Here is a 22,230-nt window from a genome sequence, read left to right on the forward strand (position 1 = left end):
CTCTACTTTCCTACAACCAAAATAGATTGCCCCTTAGGCTTCACTCTTTCTTGCCCCAGACTGGGTCCAAATAGTCTTTTGTTTAGATACTGCAGTACCCTGGGCCCCCTCCATTGAATGACAGAGTATCTTTACAGTATTAGTCTGGTCCTCCTCAGTTTTCTGAGTGCACTGCAAGACCAGATATGTCTTAGTTCATATAGGGGGGCAGACCCATCTTACATGCCCCTCTTGCTCACAGTCAGTGCACACAATTGGGAGGATCCCAAACCGCCTTCCCTTTCTGTGTCTACTGTGGCTAATCCTTTCTAGTCACTTGATCTCCTCTGTGTTGTGGCTTCTACTTGATCACTTCACAAAACAGGAGATGGAGCTCCCAGGGTCATTGCTACCCTTCTATATGCCATCTTAGGAGGGTGAATGTCTCACAGCAGAGGAAGGAGTCTGTGCCTTTTCTGCTCAATCATTGCTCCTTGATGGGATGGGGATCTGGTCATCTCATTGCTGGTACCAATTGTGAGAGGATGCCATTCGAGAGCACAACCTCTCACGCCACAGCACCCTGCGCTCAGTTTCCTCCTTATTCTTTCAATAATTTATTCACAGCGTTGTCTCTTTAAAGTATTAGCCTCCTTCTTGAGGGTCTAGTTTATGAAGTCTTTATACAGTATTGTCTCCCATGGCCCTTTAGGCCCAAACTCATTCCTTTTGAGGCTTCCCAATCACCCTTGCAGGACACTCTGTTCCTTCCTCTTGCTTTGAGGGAATCCACAGTTCTTGTTCTTGGGCTTTGCTGCAGGCAGACTTCCTCCTGCCATGTGCCTCTCCAGGCTGTCTGTCTTCTCTCTTTCTTCTGGTTCTCTAGAGGCTTCTGTTTTTATCTCCTCAAAAGTTATGATTTAGGCACATGACTTGACTGTTATGTGGCTTTGATTATTTACTTCACTTGGGGAGGTGTGCTAAGTGTGTTACAGGTGGGGCTTAATCTTCACCATTTAAAAGGCCAGTCACTATGTGACAATGATTTATATAAAATATCACCAAGATATCAAATATGCATCCATAACAATGCACACTTTTATGTGTATGAGTGTATTGGGAGTCAGATTGACAGGGAGTCAGGTAATTGATAATTTGAGAATTTTATATAAACAGGTTTAAAATGAAAATATTTAAAACAAATAATGGAACAAAACTTAACTACTTTAAACCCCCTCCAGAATTGGGACAACTGGGTATGCCTACCTGCTGCATGCATATACCAGTTCTGTATATGTTTTAATGAGATAAAAAGACTCTGATGCAAAAGCCACATTTACCACAGCATGTGGAATGGAGACCTTTATGTTGTAGCCAAGTAGTGCATTCTCCTTATACAAAATGTGCTTTTTAGGTGGAGTTAATCACCTAGCAATTACATTTTAAAAACAAATTTACAATAAAGTAATATAGATGTTTTCAAGTCTATGTGGTTATATGTGTAGACCTTACATTTGCTGGAATACCCTGGATTCTATCAGTCATAATTGCTGATGACATTTACAAATGTAGATCATGAGTCATTCTGAGTTTAGCATTCTGAAGGTAACATATAGCTCTTGTTGGTGAAAAGACTGAGAAATTTGGACACAAGGACGATCCACAAGGATTTACTCTTTAAAAGTCAGTTTATTTTGTAAGGTTTACAAGTCTTGATTTTTAGTAGTGTCCAGAATTTTTTCTTTTAACAGGTTGCAACAGTGATATAGGTTTGAAAGACCCAAAGAATTTTAAGTGAACTCAAACTGTGGCAGTCAAAGATAGCTGGTCACGGCTTACTTTTTCCTTTAAGCAGCAGAAAGAAGCATTAGGACTCATCCACATGACATTGTAAAAACTAGGTAAGGACCTTTAGGAGTGGAAGGACCTGTACTTCTGTTTCAGTTCTAACCAACTCACCCACGAAATAAGTCATCCCAAAAATCTATTTTGTAAAGAGTTTCTAGGATAAAGCAAATGGAAACCTCTCAATTTTAACCTGATTAGTAGTTGAGTCAGAACCTTTAATTCAAAAATACCGGATACAAATACAGCCAAACCCCTGTTTTACTAAATAATTAGGGATTTAGGAGTTCATAAAATTGAACATCTCGTTTATAGTGGATATGTTGCATAAGTTGTGAATAGTGCACTAGGTCGCTTTCTTGTCTTTCAAACCACTGCAAAGCTATTTCCATTGGACTGAAGGCATTGTCATGTCAAGGTATATCTACTTGTTTTTCATTGACGCCACTTTTGTTATATGCTTTATTTTGTGTCAATAAAAAAAAAGGTTTGTGTAACTGGTTATTCAGAAGACTGATGTTTGTTAAATGGAGCTTATGTTGTAAATAGAAATCGTTAACTACCACGTAAAGGTCTGTAAGGCTGAACTAGAATATCGTGAAAGTGTCCCATTCAAGAAATATTCCTTTGGATAGAGATGGCTTCCTAGTGTTTTTAAGGGCCTGATCCTAAGTCCATTGAAGTCAATGGGAGTCTTTCTATTAATTTCTATGGTTTTGCTTCAGGCCTTAAGAGATTAGAACAACTATGAATATTGTCACATTCGGAATAGAGTGCTTCTGCAGTGGAGGCAGGAGTATATGGCAGTTTCCCTGCTGTTATCTCCTGCTGCTCCATTAACCTGGTGCCCCAGTCTCAAGGGACCAGTTGGAAACAGAGTGGGGAAAAGGCACCTCTTGAAACAGAAGAAGCTTGTTTGTTGGAGGTTGTTTTTTTTTACCACCAGTACCATAAGGCTTAGGTATGTCATCAGTCACATGCAGATGGAACCTCAGAGTCCCACGAGAGCAGTCTTGTGTCCCCCTATGGAATCCGTTCTATAGGTTAGGAACCATCATAGTAATAAAGAGAAATTTCAAGGAGGAAGATGCTCGTTCTGCATTGAAATCAATGGGAAAAATTTAGAACTAGAATGTTAACGTAAGTTGTCTTTTTATCTCTGTGTATATCTTCAACGTAAATGTAATTTTCTTTTAACTCGACTTGTATATTATTTACAGATAATGTCTAGGAATTTCAGATGAAGGCAACCTACAAAATAGCTTTCTTGAGAAATGGTGAAATTCTGATTTCTTTTCCCAGCACTTCTGCAGCTGCAGTCAACTTGGACTAGACTGTTATCCCAGATCATCCTTCCTCTCATCCTTCAGCGGGAATCTTGCAATAATTACATGAAGGAAAAAAGTTAATACAATGCTAAGGTCATACAGTTAATCCCACAGAAGTCTGGAAATGCCAAAATTAAAGTTGACGTGCAAGGTTTTGAAAAATATTTCCATGTGCATATGCATTATGATAGCATATTTAATCACACACTCATATGCAAATATATTATTTTAACCAATCATATGTGTAGCATCTTATAATGTTTTAATTCTTGGGTACTTTAATTTTGTCATAATGATATAGATAATGATATGAATTCTATGTTTAAGATATATTTTATAAATTGTATCAATGCCCCTGTAGTATACGTTTTGAAACAAATATGCCTCTGAACAGTAATTTATTATGTATGTTTCACATGCTGTTTCTTGGGGGAACACACTTAGCATTGTATTAAACATGTATATAATTGAATATATTTATGTAGAAGTGTATCAGATCTCTTTTTTAATTTAATACCTTGAAAATGTCTTAAACTTTATTTCTCTGAGTAGGTGATGTACTTTTCTTAAAATATGAAACTTTAATTTCACCCAAGAATTTGACAATTTATGCATATACAATAATTATTTGAAAGCTATGTAAATTTAAATCTAAAAGTAAATTTAAAACTAAATTTTCCCATGCTACAACCTGAAAGTATTTTTCCAGGTGCTGAGTATTTAAAGGACTACTATCAACAACTAGAAAAATTAACTTTTTATGAAAACTTGGTATTTACTGTAATTACAAGTAAGCCCTATGGTCCCAGTCCTGTAAAGAGATGCATTCAAGTAGACTGTTTTTCCTGCATGTAGCCCCATTGAACTCAAATGGCCTACATGTGGATACAAAAGTCTTGTCTATGTGCAGCTGTTCGTAGAAGAGGGACCAAATATTCCTATAACTGAAATGATTTAGTGGGCAAAAAAAAAAAAAAATCCTTGTATTTTTCAATGTACATTTCCCACTACAGTAAGCCATTTGTCTTCTCAACAAAAGAGAAGCTTCTTTGTAAAGAGATGTGGAGGAGCAAAAATAACTTTTTAGGAACCTACAATTTTTTAATAGGAGCTTGAAAACCAAAAAGCAAAAACAGGATACCATATAAAGGATGATCTGTCAGAAACTTGAATTTTTACTGCATTAAATAATACTAATAGTGTGTTTATAGTCATATGTATTAATGAAACGCACTGTTAGTGACAAAAGTATTGACAAAGATCATGTTATAAATCAATCTTAGAAAAATTATGACAGATTACCGGATGGGGAGACAATCTATTTTCTTGCCTTTTATTAGGATGATAGAGAAAAACACTAATCTTAGTTTCTGGCAGCCAAGTAAAGTATTATCACAGACAAGTGAGTGAGTAGGATATTGCAAGGCTATTGTACTTTAATCATAAAATATTATCTGTATTGATATTGAAAACGTAACTATTTCTCTCTAATGTACTTCTGTCATATGCTATTAAGTACATTTTTCTTTGTGCTTCATAGACTGCCTCTAACATAGAATCATAGGACTGGAAGGGAGGTCGTCTAGTCCGACGACGTGAGAGGTCATCTAGTCCAATCCCCTGCTCTCATGGCAGGACTAAGTATTATCTCGACCATTCCTGTCAAGTGTTTGTCTAAACTGCTCTTAAAAATTCCCAATGATAGAGATTCCACAACCTCCCCAGGCAATTTATTCCAGTGCTTGACCGCCCTGACAGTTAGGAAGAGTTAGTACATAGAGTACTACACAATAATAAGATACCATATGTAGGCCCTGTGTACTTAGTTGCACGGTAAGACCAAATTCTGTTGCAACATTTTATTCCTGTCCCCATGAAATAGTCTTCTTTCCCATCCCCCACAAACAGCCATAGCTCTGGCATATGGTTGAAAATGCTAATTGACATAAAATGTGTTTATTTTATAGCATGATTGTTTCTGAGGATGAGTATTTTTTACTTCTGTGCTCTCTAGGTGGCTGCCAGACCCCTTCCTGCTTAGCTACATGGAACAATACAGGAAGCATACATTAAACCAATTGACCTTTCCTTTATGGAGAAAGCTGCAGACCAAGAGGCAGCTGCAGGAAGGTCCTGAAAGGGCAGTGTGTCAGAAAATTAATGCCTGGTGCGTGGCGCCATCAAAATGGCAAATTTCATGACATCTTGGACCAGATGCCAAATTATACAGCTGCTAAACTGTGAAAACAGGGCCCTCACTGAGATGAATGGGGCAGGTCACATCTTAGAGCTATCGTTTCATGCTTTCTGCAAATGCAGGCAGATGATACTGCTTCAGTTAACCTTGTTTCATGTGTTCAAGGTTTTCTCTGTTACCATAATGGCTAGGAATATTTTTCTTTTAAATGAAAGTTCAGATTTTGGAGCACAGTTTTGCAGTATATTTCTGACCCCAGAATACACAGGGCCCCGTTGTTTTGAGAAACAATCTGTATTACATTATTTGAACAATACTATGTAACTGTAATGTCATGTGGAGATAATCTAGGCTTACACAGAATTAGAAGGCTAATTCTGTTTATTAAAAGAACTCCATTAATTTGCTACATGCTATAACAACTTGTATAGAAGAGTAACTTCCAGCAGTGCTGGTTACAATACTAGGGTAGCCTTAAAAATTTACCAATAATTAAAGATTTAATTGTATTGCAAATGTAAAAGGTGACACAATTTTAGTTGCATGTTCAACTTTAACTTTGGCATTTCCTGATGAGTACCTAAGCATGTAACCTTAATATTACATAAATATTGCTTTTTGTATTTAGTTTTCTGGCTTTTTAAAAGGAAGTGGGCAAGGGGGAGACTGTTCCTCAACTGGAGCCATTTCATCGGAAGTCAGTAGGATCTCACTGCCCATATCTTAGACTTCCTGAGTTTTCTTAATCTTTATTTGGCATCTTGAATATTAAAATACTAGATTTTGTAATTTCACATTTATTTACCAGCTGGTTAATCATCATTAAGCTACTTGGAAGTAGCTAAATTTATCATAATTAAGAAACTCTCTTATTAAAGTAGAACCTCAGAGTTACGAACACCAGAGTTATGAACTGACCAGTAAACCATACACTTCATTTGGAATCGGAAGTACACAATCAGGCAGCAGCAGAGGATCTCTCCCCCCCCCCCCCCAGGCAAATACAGTACAGTAAAAAACATAAACTCCAGAAAAGGGAAAGGGGCATTTTTCTTCTACATAATAAAGTTTCATATCTGTATTAAGTCACTGTTTAGTTGTAAACTTCAGAAAGAACAACCATAACATTTTGTTCAGAGTTACAAACAACCTCCATTTGTAACTGAGGTTCTACTGTGATATTTAATCTGATTTAAAGAATATTCATTACTATTTACTATCACTAGGTTAAATTGTTTTCCTAGATGTCCCAATAAAGCAGCCATTCCGAATGAAGTAGAGTATACACACACAAAGGATAAAACTTGTGTGTGTGTGTGTGTACACACACACACTTTTTTTTGGCACATGCTATATATAAATGCAGCGGATTCTAGAGTGAAGGGTAGTAACCAGCTGGTGCACAGTATATTATACAACAGTGGGGTATTGAGGACTGGGAAGTTTTGGGTATGCCTACACTAGAAATGCTACATTGGTACAGCTGCAGTCGCTGCAGGTATGCTGCAGTAGTGTAGATAGTTGCTTCAGTGACAGAAGGGATTTTTCTGTCACTAGTAAATCTGCCCTCTCAAGAGGTAGTAGCACTGTTGACAGAAGAAATCCTCCACCGACCTAATGATGTTCATACAGGGGCTGATGTCGGCTTAACTAGGGGTTTGTCTACCAGGCAAAAACAAACCTTGCAGCAGTGAGTCTCAAAGCCTGGGTCCGCAATGCTGGACTCTGATGCTCACTGCTGCAGGATATTTTGTCATGCAGACATACCCCATGTGTTTCGGGGTGTGAATTTTTCACTCCTCTGAGCAATGTAGCTAGTTGGACTTAAATTTTAGGTGTAGCTCAGACCCTTCTAGAGTGACACCAGCATACACTCCTTCTGTAAAATGCATCATATGCTCTTTAATACAACTGTACAGGTCAGTATTTGTTTTTAAGGATTTGTTGGAAACTTCCACATTAATTCAAGATTTGAATTAGTGGCTTCAGTGCAAGTAGGTATTTTGAAGCAAGTGTTTATAGCACTGATTTGATTTTCTTAGGTATATTGATAGTGCTACATGTAGTATATTACTTCTAGGCTTGGAAACATTCTTTTATATAATTTTGGTAGATAATACTGGCTTTAAGCATTTTAAAAACTTTTATCAATTTAAATTTTCACAGTTGTGGAAAATTATGGGATGAGGGTTAGACAAATTATTTAAAGGCAATAGATGCTGAGATTAAAAAAGTTAAAGCTTTATAGCCATTAAAGTGCAAATTGTCAACATCACGTGTCAAAATATATGAAGTAAATATCCTTAAACTCTAAGTTCTCCAGCAGCATTTTTCTTACTATCTGCAAATTTCAATGATTATTAATAGAAATATTTTTCATCAGTTTGTGTGCATACAGAGAAATCAACATTTACTAATAAATTTAATCCTTCCAAACCTAGTTCTCACTTGCTTTGTAGAGAAAGACAGTGATTTAAAAAGCATGCAATCCAAACACCTCTTCTCCAGCTTGCATTCTTTCTGCGTTTGATGGATACTGATGATTTGTCATACACCCATTGAGGTCATAAAGCAAAACAAATTTGGATCCATGACTAGAACCTTCTTGTATATTCGCTTTTGGCAAATCCACAAGACCAAAGTGTCTCATAGGGAATTCATTCAGTGATCTTGTGTTCCTATCTGTAAAATATGCACTGTTGTCATAGGCGTGTTGGTCCCAGTATATTAGAGGGGCAAGGTATGTGTTTTATTCGACCAACTTCTGTTGGTGAGAGAAGACAAGCTATTGAGCTTACACATAGCTCTTCTTCAGGGCTCAGTAATCTGTATAATAGTATTTACAATGTTACAATTGAGTAAACAGCTGAAGTTTTTTACTTGAATGGAGAGGACATGATAGTTAGCTATATGAGATGTAAGTTTAGCACAGCTGAGAAGTGGGTTCTGTCAAATGCACAGAGTAACTGAAAACGGATAAATAACATTTTCTTTTTTAATTATAATAACATTAGGTGTTCCTTGTAACACTAAAGTGAATTTCAGACAGAGATGTGGTTTTTGAAGTTAACATTTTCCTATTAAGTTCCTTAACTTGTCTTTAAAATACGTATTGAAATTTGCCTAAAATCTGTATTAATTTAATGTTTTTTCTCATTGCTCTTAATGAGCAATGGCTGTTCTTATTCATTTAACTTGTTTGCTGTAAGAAAAGTGGTAGCCTGCAAGGAATAAATTTAGCAAGAGCTGCAGCCATCGAAGCAGAACTTCAAAAGTTAATGAATAATTTAAAAAATATTAATATTTTAGTATATTTATCTACTTGTAGAGTGTTTCCTAGGAAAACAAGAGTGTTAAATTTTGAGACAAACCCAAAATCTTTGATTTCATTTGATTGGTTACTTTATATCATACTTTGATTTTTAGCAGTAAATATAGTGCCCTTTGGAAATCTAAAGGAGCTAATGACTGTTGATGCTGTCTCCCTATAAGAAGGGAGTGGGTCACTGCTCATTCAATCAATCTGGTTCCATTCTCTACCCCCTCCAAAAAAGTCCTCATTCTGAAAACGTTAATATAAACTTTGATGAAGAAAGTTGCAAAAATCTACTTAACTGGGCCCAGCCTCATGCTGTTTGAACACCCTAAAATACATTCCTATCAAACTCCTTTATGAAAAAGAAAAGAGAGTTGACCACCTAGGTCAGTTCTTACTTTAGATTGCATATAAATTCCTTCATCAGTGACTGTAAGGCTTTTTGGCTGATTCAGAACTAATGGTATGATCAGTTGTGGCAGACAAAGGTCTAAAGCAGCCTGTTCTTCATAGAGAGAGCCTTGGTCAACCCCTCATAATGCTGGTTTTAAAAGGAGCCTGACTCTGCAGCTGCAACTTGTGAGCGTATCCCATTGAACAATTCCCATTTTCCTTCATGTGCAGCAGCTGCATAATCAAGACCACAATCCCTGTAATTTAGAGGCTACTTCCAATAAACTTAACTGTGTAGCACTATTTTGGGTCAAGATTGTTTTTTTATGAACTGAAGCAATTGTATTCAAATTCTATCACTTGGGAACTTGAAAAGAATGAGAACACCAATCATCACTAGTGGTGATTGACTTTATGCACTGCTGTTTGATTTTTTTTTTTTCATTTTTGTCTTGAAAAGAAAATGTATGAGTGCTTTGGGTGGGGCCAGTGGCCATTCTGTAAAGAGGCTCCAATTAATGGCTTGGATATTTTACTGTATTATGCAGAGCTCATAAAAGGAAGAACGGACAAGCCTTTGTGAGGTTGAATTGAGTCAGTGTTGCATCAAAGATTTCCAGAACTGCCAGTCTCTAGAATGTGAACCTTCTCTTCAGTTTCTCTCTGTTCCAGTCAGAGCATATTCTGACACTAGTTTTATATTAGCTTTTTAAAAAAGCAAATAGCATCCTGAAATGGATTTCAGGGATTGCAGATTACTTAATCTTTTTGTTTTGAAGTACATTCTTTTATTAGAGTACACTCTTGGTTATGCCAGAAGTTATGGATATTGGAGTCTCTGATATGAAGAGCTAAATTAATAGGATTTTTCTTAACATCAGTGGGACCCAACTGTACATTTTTTTTTTAATTTGTATTGCAGTAGCAGTACAACATTGCTGGCAATGAAACACGGGCGTTGACAAAGACAGAGGAGCAGCAACTGTTTGTCATGGAGAGGGCGATGGAAACAAGAATTCTGGGAATTTCAGTCCGCGACCGAGTCCCCAATGAAGTGATCAGACAGCAGAGTGGAGTGCAGGACGTTGTTGAGAGCAGGCATAGTAAAAGGCAATGGGCCGGGCAAGGCTCACTGACAATAGATCGACTGCAGCTGTCACTGAGTGGTACGCATGGGAAATGAAACGACCATTCAGCTGACCTCCAAAGAGATGGGAAGATTTTATCATGAAAAGACATGGCTGCACATGGAGAAGGAAGGCCAGGATACAAGAAGAATGGAAAACTAAGGTGATTGCAGTAGCATCTAAAAGCCCCAATTGGAACATAGACCCCAGTATGTTAGGCATGGTACTAGCATGTAGAAATGATATGGGGCCAGATTATTAAAGGCATGTAAGTGCCTTAGGAGATTTTCATAAGTGTTAGGTAGCTAACTCCCTTGGCAACTAGGCACTTTTGAAAATCCCACTATGCACTTGTCTGCACCTTTAGTTGTCTAAATACCCTTAAAAACTGGTCAATAGTCTCTACACCTAAGCACTTAAAAATCTGTTGTAAGATATGAAGTGGGTGTGACCACAGTGGTACAGAAAGAAATGAAGGTATGCAATTGGAAGTTGAGGTTATCTTACTTGGGCTCGAAGAGTTGAGTGCAAGTAAATGGAAGTCCATGCAGCATAGGCTTAATTTTTACAGCATTAATTTGGTTTTCATTTTAAACTGTAGTATTTTAAAATAAAGTTTGAAAAGGAGAGTAGCTCTTGTCAAGTGATTTCACAGTTTTAAATATACTGGTGACGATTTGGGGAATCTGTCTGTAGATTCTGTTCTGGTTGATGCTATGTTTTTCCTCATGAAATTGCTGTTTGTTTGAATACCTCAGTGTCCATATGGAATTCACCATGAGCTGTCTGGACCTGTAGCATTTGCCCACCAGACTAAGAAAAATGGCGATCAGTTACCTTAAACAACTGTGCTTTGACTGATTTATAGAAGGATGTTGTATTCAAAGGATATGTCTACACTATGAAATTAGTTCGATTTAATAGAAGTTGATATTTTAGAAATCAATTTGATACTGTCATTTGTGTGCGTCCCCACTAAGCGCATTAAGTCGGCAGTGTGCGTCCACAGTACCGAGGCTAGCATTGACTTTTGGAGCGTTGCACTGTGGTAGCTATCCCACAGTTCCTGTAGTCTCCGCCTTCCATTGGAATTCTGGATTGCGCTCCCAATGCCTGATGGGGTATAAACATTGTCAGGGGTGGTTCTGGATACATGTTGTCAGTCCGTTCCCCCTCCCCCCTGGTGAAAGCAACGGGAAAAAATCGTTTCTCACCTTTTTTCCAGGGTTACCCGTGCCGACGATATACTGCGGCAAACATGGAGCCCACTCAGCTCACTGTCACTGTTTGTCTCCTGGGTGCTGCTGACAAATGCAGTGCTGCAGTGCTACACAGCAGCAGCAACTTACCTTTGCAAGTTGGCAAAGACGGTTACTAGTCATAGTGTACCATCTGCTGCTGTCATGGGTGCTTCTAGCTGGCCTCGGTGAGGTCGGTTGGGGGCGCCTGGACAAAAATGGGAATGACTCCCCAGGTCATTCTTTTCTTTAAGTTTTGTCTAATGGAAATTCAGTCCTGCCTAGAATATTAGGCAAGCCTACTAAAGAACCACAGATGCAAACAGCCACTCCAGGTCAGAGCCCCAGACATCCCTCAGAAATGATGAGCTGCATGCCATTCTTGGGGGTGCCCCTACAACAACCCCACCCGTTGCTTTCCTCCTCCCCCTCCCCTCTTGGGCTGCCTTGGCAGCTATCCCCCCATTCATATGATGAAGTAATAAAGAATGCATGAATTTGAAACAACACTGACTTTATTGCCTCTGCAAGCAGATACCAAAGGGAGGAGGGGAGGGCAGTTGGCTTACAGGGAAGTAGCGTGAACCACCATTCTACACTTGCTCAGCTTATAGTTGGACTGCTCCTTACTCTACTGTCCAGATTCATGAGCAAAGGGTAGGCTGGGGTAGGTGCGACCGCGCGGTGCTGCCGACTGGGAGAGCAGCCTGAGGCAGAAGCCTCCAGCTGGCATGATATTAAAGGCAGGACTGAATCTCCATTACACAAAGAGAGAACGACCTGGCGTCATTCGCATTTTTGTCCGGGCACCCCCGACCGACATCGAGGCCAGCCAGAAGCACCCATGGGACAGTGATGACGGCTATCAGTCATACTGTACCGTCTGCCATCCGCAAGGCAAGGGGATGCTGCTGTGTAGCGCTGCAGTACCGCTTCTGCCAGCAGCATCCAGTAGACATATGGTGACACTGAAAAAAGGCGAGAGAGGATTTTTTCCCATTGCTTTCACGGGGGGGGGGGGAGGCCTGACGACATGTACCCAGAACCACCCGCAACAATGTTTTTGACCCATCAGGCATTGGGAGCTCAACCAGTAGCGTAGCTAGTGGGATGCATCAGAGGCAGCTGCTTCTCCTCCCCACATTTTTAAAAAAACAGCACCTCCCGGGCTTCACTCTGAACGGCCTGCCCGGCTTCCACCCCGCTCCCACTGATCAGCTGTCTCCCCCAGCAGGAGGGAGATAGCTAATCACGGGGTGGGAGTGGCGCCTGCTGGCCAGCACTGCCAGCAACACAGCCAAAGGAGCCATGGGATAGGCAGCTGCGGCAGGCCGGCTTGGAAGTAGCTCTCTCGGACCGTGCCTGGCGGGGCTCGCTGCCTTCTTCCCCCACCCCCCAAGAGGTAGGGCCAGTGCTGAGCTGGGCTGGTGCTGCACGTGGCAAACCCCTTCCAGGCTCTCCCAGTCCCAGGGGCAGCTCCAGCCTCCTCTGCACAGAGAGCCCGGGGACTCCAGCCCACTCCCATCCCCGGTAACCCCTCCCCAAGCCCCATGCCCCATGTACCCCGTGCCCCTGCCTTTCCCTCCCCTTGTACCTCCGTCCTCTGCCAGCCTCCCTGTACAGCCATGGTGGGGGCAGTGTGGCTGGGGGGCCGCAGCATGGCCGCAATGTGGCCGGAGGATCCAGCCAAGGGGGGGAGAAGGCACGGCGTGGCCAGAGGAGGAGCCAAGAGGGGGGGGCGCGCCTTTTTTGTGTTTGCTTGCTCCCCCTGCTGTTAAAACCTGGCAACGTCACTGAGCTCAACCCAAAATTGAAATGATTGATGGAGACTGTGGGATAGCTACAGTTGTCAGTCGCCCCTCCCTCCATGAGAGCAACTGCAGACAATTGTTTTGCACCTTTTTTCTGTGTAGACGCTAAAGCACGGCAGGCATGGAACCCGTTCAGCTCACCGCAGCAGTTATGAGCACTGTAAACAGCTTGCACATTATTGTGCAGTTTATGCAGAACCAGAAGCTGAAAAACCAGACGAGGAGGCAAAGGTAGCGTGGTGATGAGAGTGATGAGGACATGGACACAGACTTCTTTCAAAGCATGGGCCCTGGCAATGTGGACACCATGGTGTTAATGGGGCAGGTTCATGCCGTGGAATGCCGATTCTGGGCCCAGGAAACAAGCACAGACTGGTGGGACCGCATAGTGTTGCAGGTGTGGGATGATTCCCAGTGGCTCCGAAACTTTCGCATGCGTAAGGGCACTTTCATGGAACTTTGACTTGCTTTCCCCTGCCCTGAACCACAAGAATACCAAGATGAGAGCAGCCCTTACAGTTCACAAGTGAGTGGCGATAGCCCTCTGGAAGCTTGCAACGCCAGACAGCTACCGGTCAGTCGGGAATCAGTTTGGAGTAGCAAATCTACTGTGGGAGTTGCTGTCATGCAAGTAGCCAATGCAATCACTGAGCTGCTGCTATCAAAGGAAGTGACTTTGGGAAACGTGTAGGTCATTGTAGATGGCTTTGCTGCAATGGGATTCCCTAACTGTGGTGGGGCGATAGATGGAACCCATATCCCTATCTTGGGACCAGACCACCAAGGCAGCCAGTATATAAATTGCAAGGGGTACTCTTCAATGCTGCTGCTGCAAGCATTGGTGGATCACAAGGGACGTTTCACCAACATCAACATGGAATGGCTGGGAAAGGTTTATGACGCTCATGTCTTCAGGAACTCTGGTCTGTTTAAATGGCTGCAGGAATGGATTTAATTCCCAGACTAGAAAATAACTTTGGGGATGGTGAAATACCTATAGTTATCCTTGGAGACCTAACCTACCCCTTAATGCCCAGGCTCATGAAGCCATACACAGGCATCCGGGACAGTAGTAAGGAGCTGTTCAACTATAGGCTGAGCAAGTGCAGAATGGTGGTAGAATGTGCCTTTGGACGTTTGAGGGGTCGTTGGCACAGTTTACTGGCTTGCTCAGACCTCAGCGAAACCAATATCCCCATTGTTATTGCTGCTTTTGTGTGCTCCACCATCTCTGTGAGAGTAAGGGGGAGACGTTTATAGTGGGGTGGGAGGTTGAGGCAAATCACCTGGCCACTGATTACGTGCAGCTAGACACCAGGGTGATTAGAAGAGCATACCAGGAAGTGGTGCACATCAGAGAAGCTTTGAAAACCAGTTTCATGACTGGCCAGGGTACCGTATGACAGTTTTACTTGTTTCTCCTTGGTGAAAACCCACCCCCTTGGTTCTATCTAATTCCCTGTAAGCTAACCGCCCTCCCCCCCTTCTATTACAGCTTGGAAATAAACTCACTATCATTGAAAAACCATGTATTCTTTATTATTTGATTATAAAAATAGGGAGAGAACTGACAAGGTAGCCCGGGTGGAGTGTGGGAGGAGGGGAGGCGGGAAGGAAAAGGCCACTTCAATATTTGTTGAATGACAGCCTTCTGTCCACTAGAGAGGAGTGGTTGGTGCCCGGAGCCTCCCCTTCTCTCCCTCCCCCCGTCCTCTCCCACGTTCTTGAGCGGCTGGGTGAGGAAGCTATGGAACTTGGGGAGGAGGGAGGGTGGTTAAACAAGGGCTGCAGCAGCAGTCTCTCCAGCTGACATTCCTGAACCTCCACCAGATGCCAGATCATGTCCGATTGTTCCCACAGTAGCCCCAGTGTTGCACTCTGCTGCCACCTCTCCTCATGTTCACTGGCTGCTTTCCTGTCCTGTACTATTGTGTCCCTCCATGCTTTCTGCTGAGCTCTTTCAGTGCGGAACGCCTGCATGAGCTCAGAGAACATTTCAACATGTGTGGTTTTTTGTTTGTTTGTTTGTTTTTCGCCACCTTATCTGAGATAGCCTTTGGGATGGAGGAGGGAGGCTTGAAACATTTGCAGCTGCAAGAGGGGGAAAAAAAGGAGGAGAAGTATTTAAAAAGAGAGATTTTTACAGAACAATGGGTATACTCTGTCATGATGAACAACACTATTCACATTACATAGCACGTGATTTTGGTACAAGGTCATTTTTTGCATCTTGTATTGAGTGCCTGCGGCTTTGGTATTAGAGATCAAAATGCTGGGCAACAGAATTCAGCTTGCAGGCGGCCATGGTAAGCCATAGTCTTTCGGCTTCTGCAACCTTCATAACAGCAGTGCCCTCCTTTCCCATTGAGTTGTCGATTTAGGTGTGTTTTTCGTGTTAATGTGCAGCAGCAGAAACCAAGCCCCCCCCTTCTCTGAGATGACCACTTTAACCCTCCCCCCCCACTGCACCGCTTGGCTGGTATCAGGGAAGATCCCTGCTAGCCAAAAGCGAATAGTTCAGCGCCAATTCCCGCGCCCCCCCCTCCCCCCGCGCACCGCTTGGCTGACTCTCCTGAGGAGATGAAGAACACTGTTGCTTGCATGCCAGCAAACACTGGGACCATATACTGCTAGGCTTTGTCATGCAATGATACCAGATTACTTGCTACTAGCATGGCGTGGTAAATTGTCCTACCATGGAGGATGAAATAAGGCTGCTCTCCCCAGAAACCTTCTGCTTTTGGAGGATCTCCAGGAGAGCTTCATAGAGTTATCCTTGGAGGATTTCCAGTCCATCCCCAGACACATTAACAGACTTTTCCAGCAGCTGTACTGGCCACGAATTTGTCCTAAGGACTTGAGATGCATTTATCATTAAAAACGCTTGCTTTTAAACCATGTTTTATATTTATAAAGGTATACTCACCAGAGGTCACTTCTACGGCTTCATGGTCCAGGATACCAAGTTGGGAGAGTATTTCAGTCAGGGTGAGAAAAAGATCTTGGCTGTCAGGTAGAACGGTGTGCTGTGTGCTCTCCTCAACCTCCGTGGTCGTCGTCCTCATCCGCAAAATCCTCAGGCATGGCGACTGAGAGTACCCCATCATCGGAATCCAGGGACAGGATGGGGTAGTGGTGGCAGCCCCCTCTAGAATTGCCTGCAGCTCAGTGTAGAAGTGGCATGTCTGCGGCTCTGTCCTGGAGCGTCCGTTTGATTCTTTAGCTTTCTGATATGCTTGTCTCAGCTCCTTAAGTTTCACACGGCACTACGTTGAGTCCCTGTTGTGGCCTCTGTCCATCGTGGCCTTGGAGATTTTTTCAAATGTTTTGGCATTCCATCTTTTGGAACGGAGTTCTGATAGCATGGAGTCGTCTCCCCATACAGCGATCAGATCCAGTACCTCCCATACGGTCCATGCTGGAGCTCTTTTTCAATTCTGAGACTGCATGGTCACCTATGCTGATCAGCTCTCCATGCTGGGCAAACAGGAAATGAAATTCAAAAGTTCGCGAGGCTTTTCCTATCTGCCTGGCCAGTGCATCTGAGTTCAGATTGCTGTCCAGAGTGGTCACAATGCTGCACTGTGGGATAGCTCCCAGATGCCAATACCGTTGAATTGCGTCCACAGTAACCCTAATGTGAACCGGCAATGTCAATTTCAGCACTACTCCCCTTGTTGGAGAGGAGTACAGAAATCGATTTTAAGAGCCCTTCATATTGACAAAAATGGCTTTGTTGTGTGGATGGGTGCAGGGATAATTCGATTTTTAATGCTGCTAAATTCAACCTAAACTTGTAGACCAGGAGTAAGGAAGCTGGACCTGGGAGACGTCACTTCTTTCAGTTTGCCTGTAGAGGGCTGGTGAAGTGTAGCTGTAAGATAAATATGAAATTAAAGAATTTGAGTTAGTTTAAGTACGCACCTGTGTGTGTAGAAACTAGTGAGGTGAAATGTTTTCCATGTGTAACTTCCATTTGACAGTAGTCTTTTTCGTCAAATTCAGGTTCTTGGTAGGAACTCTAATAAGACATAACAAGTGACAGCCACTGCCCCAAACAGGTTCTGGATCTCTGTGTCACAGAAGATCTGATTCTAGAATTGGAGATCTATAGAAAGCTCTTGGTCACAGGGGTGAGTGCCTACTATGTATTTGTTGAACACTGGGTACTGTGGGGACCTAATCTGATTTGGGTTTCTGGATGTAAGCTGCACCTTTAGAGATTTAAATACGCAATATTAAATTTCACTTTAGTGTTTGAGATCAGTTCAGTGGTCCCCCTTGTCATAAACAGATAGCTAAGGGTTAATGTCTCTTTCACCTGAAGCACCTGACCAGAGGACCAATCAGGAAACCGGATTTTTTCAACTTTGGGTGGAGGGAAGTTTGTGTCTGAGTCTTTGTTTTCTGTCTGCCTGCTTTCTCTGAGCTTTGGAGAAGTAGTTTCTACTTTTTAATCTTCTGTTTCTAAGTGTAAGGACAAAGAGATCAGATAGTAAGTTATATGGTTTCTTTTCTTTGGTATTTGCATGAATATAAGTGCTGGAGTGCTTTGATTTGTATTCTTTTGGAATAAGGCTGTTTATTCAATATTCTTTTAAGCAATTGACCCTGTATTTCGTCACCTTAATACAGAGAGACCATTTGTATGTATTTTTCTTTCTTTTTATATAAAGCTTTCTTTTAAGACCTGTTGGAGTTTTTCTTTACTTCAGGGAAATTGAGTCTGTACTCACCAGGGAATTGGTGGGAGGAAGAAATCAGGGGGAGATCTGTGTGTGTTGAATTTGCTAGCCTGATTTTGCATTTCCTCTGGGTGAAGAGGAAAGTGCTTTTTTGTTTCCAGGACTGGGAACGGAGAGGGGGAGTCACTCTGTTTGGATTCACAGAGCTTGTGTCTGTGTATCTCTCCAGGAGCACCTGGAGGGGGGAAGGGAAAAAGGATTATTTCCCTTTGTTGTGAGACTCAAGGGATTTGGGTCTTGGGGTCCCCAGGGAAGGTTTTTCAGGGGGACCAGAGTGCCCCAAAACACTCTAATTTTTTGGGTGGTGGCAGCAAGTACCAGATCCAAGCTGGTAACTAAGCTTGGAGGTTTTCATGCTAACCCCCATATTTTGGACGCTAAGGTCCAAATCCGGGACTAAGGTTATGACATGAGTAGCAGCGGTTGGGATATAGACAGAATCCAGAAGCCAGTAGGAATATTATATTTTTCTTTTCTCTGCTAAGGGCTTTTTAGCAGAGAGAAACAGTTGATTTTAAAAGGGAACCAGAGAGAATTTTTTTTTCTGCTCTCTCTGGCAGTTTGTAGCTTGCATCTTAAGCAAGAAACCATTAAGGTGCTATTAAGAGTCTTTTGTCACACAATAGCACTCCCATTGAGAGTCATACCAGCACTATATACATGCAAATAAAGTGGTTTTTCAGGTTTACTTAACACTGAAGATTAGCTAAAGGCACTGTTGCTAGGCAGACTTCAGGAGGCAACAGAGCCTGCAGTTCAGAAGAGAAACACCGGAGCGCACCCCAACACAAGAAAACAGGAATCATGACTTCTAAGGCAAAAATTGAGGCCGAAGAGCAAATCAAAGAAGCTGAACACAGGCGACAACTGGAAATAAAACAAAAAGAGATGGAGATGAAAGAAAGAGAAGAACAAATCAAACAGGCAGCACACAAAAGAAAACTAGAAGAAGAAGAGGTGGCCTGCCGAAGGAAACAAGCAGAAGAAGAGTTGGCCCACCGCCGAGACATGGAAAAACACCAAAAAGAAATGGAAAAGCAACAAAAAGAGAATGAAGAGAAGGAAAAACAGAGAAAACATGAACTGGAGTTGGCAAAAGCTGGGCTGCATGTGCCAGCCAACCCTAACAACCCGGCGCCAATTATTGCTCCACAGCACAGGAAATTTCCCACCTACAAGGCAGATGATGACACCCCTGCATAAACTGGGTTATAGGGTTATCCCTCAAATTAATAGAGGGTGAACAAAATAAGATACAAGCAGAGGGAATGGCTGTGGGTGAGGGAGGTTGAGAATATTAGTGACAGGACCATGTAGTTGCATAGACTAGCTATGCTCAACTTGCAGGGTTGAGACTTTTTATAAAAGATACAAATGAAGGTTGTACTTTTCCTTTAGTGCATAAATGAAGAGTTAGACCCTGCCCCTGTAATGAGCTTAAATGTGCATGGATCCCATTGCTCACTGGGGGTATGTCTACACTGCAGTTAAAAACATGAAGCTGTCCCATGCCTGCTGACTGAGGTTTGTGGGGCTTCGGCTAAGAGGCTGTTTTATTGCAGTGTAGACGTTCAGGCTTGGCCCACAGCCCAAGCTGTGGGACTATCCCGCCTCTTGAGTCTAAAGTCCAGGCTCCAGTCTGAGCCCAGACGTCTACACAGCAATTAACCAGGCCCTTAACCTGAGCCCCACATACTCGAGTCAGCTGGCCAAGATCAACTGCCGATTTTTAATTGCAGTGTAGACATTCCTAGAGGGCTCCGCACAGATTCAGCGGTCTACTTGCACAGAGCTCATTGCAGCATCAGGAGCTAAAAGGTGCATTTTGGATGTATGACAGCTAATTAAAAGTATACTTTTCAAGTCTGATTTGCAAAATTGCTGCATCTGATTTTCTTTAAGATGAGTTTTATTGTAGATTTCATTGAGACCTGAAAATAAAACTGGCTTGAAGGAAATTAGTTTTAAACTTCTGAATGCTTAAAATCAGCACATTTTGAAACTTTACATTTAGTGTTTTAGATCAATTCATAGCTAGAACTTGTAAGGACATGGGGGCCAAAGGACTCTGCAGTTCTCTAGGTTTGCATTAATCCAAAATAGTGGCTTTCCACATTTTTCCATAGTGTGACCCTGTGTTATAACAGAAAGCTTTGGGACTTCCCCATGTAATTGATAAACAATATTGATCTTTGCACCTTTAGAGAGAAGCCTTAGTCACACAGCTTTATTCACCACTATTATTTTACTAAAGCTCTCCTCCCACCAGCATGCTCCCCCACCCCCAGCATTTTCCTGAGTCTCTTAGGGAAAGATGACAAGCACACTCATCCCCTGGGCTTGTTTTTGACCTCCTTGTTGGAAAATCCATGTTGATAATTTCTAGAGCCCTACCAAATTCATGGTCCATTTTGGTAAATTTCATGTTGATATGATTTTTAAAATCTCATTTCATGGAGGGCCCAATCAAAAAGGGGTTGTGGTGCAAGGGTATTTTAGATGGGTTGTGGTATTGTCACCCTTACTTGTGCTCTGCTGCTGGTGGTGGCACTGTCTTCAGAGCTGAGCAATTGGAGAGTGACGGCTGCTGGCCAGGAGCCCAGCTCTGAAGGCAGCAGCAACACAGAAGTAAGGGTGACGTGGTACGGTATTGCCACCCTTATTTCTGCACTGCTACTGGTGGTGGGTCTGCCCTTACACAGGCTGCTCCTGGGTCCAGGTAAGAGGAAGTCCTGTTCTTCTTCGAGTGATTGCTCATATCCATTCCAGTTAGGTGTGTGTGCCGCGCGTGCACATTCGTCGGAAAACTTTTACCCTAGCAACTCCGTGGGCCGGCAGGTCGCCCCCTAGAGTGGCGCCGTCATGGTGCTCGATATATACCCCTGCCGGCCCACCCGCTCCTCAGTTCCTTCTTACCGCCCGTGTCGGTCGTTGGAACAGTGGAGCGCAGCTTAGCTGACCTCCACTTCCCTAGCTACTCGTAGTTCTCGTATATAGTTATGCAGTTTATAATCCTTTTATATATATATTTGTATAGTTATACGTTTTTTCTTTGCTAACATAGTTAGTTTAGAATAGTTAGCGGGGTTCAGGAAGTAGCCCCTTCCATGAACCCGGTGCCGGAGCCCATGCACGGCTCACCGGGTTTTAAAATGGGCTTGGCCTGCCAGAAGCCGATGCCGAAGGGAGATCCACACGACTCCTGTTTGAAGTGCCTCAGGGAATCACACTTGACAGCTAAGTGCCCCATTTGCAAGGCTTTTAAGCCAAGAACAAAAAGGAGCGGGACTTTCACTTACCCCTCCACCTTTGGCGCCGAGTGATGATCAAGCGGCTGGCAGAAGCGCCTCCTCGGCACCGGACCCCGCCGGTACTGCCAAGGCCTTTCGGCACCGGCCGTTGCCGCCACCGAAGTCGACTCGGCACTGCTCCCTTCCTCCGAGCCTACGATTCCTGCTGGTGCCTGACGGCTCCCCGGCACGCGCCGTGGTTGAGCCCCTTGCTCCTGCTGCTTCCGTGCCACCTGCATCGCAGCCAGAGAGCTCGTCTAAGTCGGATTGCCCGGCACCGACACCTGCAGAGGCACCGATGACATCGGCACCTTCGACTCCAGTTCCCCAGGGCCATTGAATCCAGTGCCTGACAGCTCCCCGGCACGCGCCGTGGTAGAGCTTACTGCTCCCGCTGCTTCTGTGCCAACTGCACCGCAGCCAGAGAGCTCGTCTAAGTCGGATCGCCCGGCACCGACACCTGCTGAGGCACCGACGACGTCGGCACCGTCGATCCCGGTCCCACAAGGGCCGTAGAATCCGGTGCCTGACGGCTCCCCGGCACGCGCCGTGGTTGAGCTTACTGCTCCTGCTGCTTCCGTGCCAACTGCACCGCAGCCAGAGAGCTCGTCTAAGTCGGATTGCCCGGCACCGACACCTCTGAGGCACCGACAGCGTCGGCACCGTCGATTCCAGTCCCACAAGGGCCGTCGAATCCGGTGCCTGTCGGCTCCCCGGCACGCGCCGTGGTTGAGCTTATTGCTCCTGCTGCTTCCGTGCTGACGGCACTGCAGCCAGAGAGCTTGTCTAAGTCGGATCGCCCGGCACCGACACCTACCGAAGCTCTGACGACCTCGGTACCGTCGATCCCGGTCCCACGAGGGCCGTCGAATCCGGTGCCTGACAGCTCCCCAGTATGCACTGTGGTTGAGCCTGCTGTTCCCTCCACGCTGGAGACATTACCAACGGCGAGGGATCTCAT

General features: G+C 43.4%; 1 protein-coding gene across 5 annotated transcripts in view; it reads left to right on the top strand.

The window, feature by feature from the left end:
• ANKIB1 (ankyrin repeat and IBR domain containing 1) overlaps positions 1-22,230 on the top strand; it is a 199,056-nt gene that overhangs the window by 7,295 nt on the left and 169,531 nt on the right. Inside the window, exon 2 of one of the 5 annotated variants that reach the window (XM_030550545.1) lies at positions 9,981-10,348. The exons of 3 other annotated variants lie outside the window; for them this stretch is intronic. The gene's annotated coding sequence lies outside the window, so the exon portion shown is untranslated. The remainder of the gene's footprint in view (positions 1-9,980; positions 10,349-22,230) is intronic. One more of the 5 variants, XM_030550547.1, reaches the window with a different exon arrangement.

Source organism: Gopherus evgoodei, chromosome 2, assembly GCF_007399415.2.
Source record: "Gopherus evgoodei ecotype Sinaloan lineage chromosome 2, rGopEvg1_v1.p, whole genome shotgun sequence".
NCBI lineage: Eukaryota > Metazoa > Chordata > Testudines > Testudinidae > Gopherus > Gopherus evgoodei.